A 274-nucleotide genomic window follows, 5' to 3' on the forward strand; every position below is an offset into this window, starting at 1 on the left:
GTTTTAATTCTTTTTTTTTGTGGTTTTTTTTTTTTTGGTTTTTTTTTTTTTTTAGACATACCCAGGATGGAACGAGAAACTCAAACACCCCCCCCTCCCCCCATGGTTTCCTACTGCAGCTTCTCCGAGAGGAGATCCGCGACCGGTGGAAAACAGAGAGCTGGAAATCACGGTGTTCACAAGTACATGAATCACGTGGTTGCTGGCCCCGCTCAGCAGCTTCTGCAACACACAAATGGTGTCCTTGGCCTCCTCCCTCCACTTCTCTGCCAGT

This window comes from Charadrius vociferus, unplaced genomic scaffold, assembly GCF_000708025.1.
Source record: "Charadrius vociferus isolate BGI_N301 unplaced genomic scaffold, ASM70802v2 scaffold358, whole genome shotgun sequence".
Taxonomy (NCBI): Eukaryota; Metazoa; Chordata; class Aves; order Charadriiformes; family Charadriidae; genus Charadrius; species Charadrius vociferus.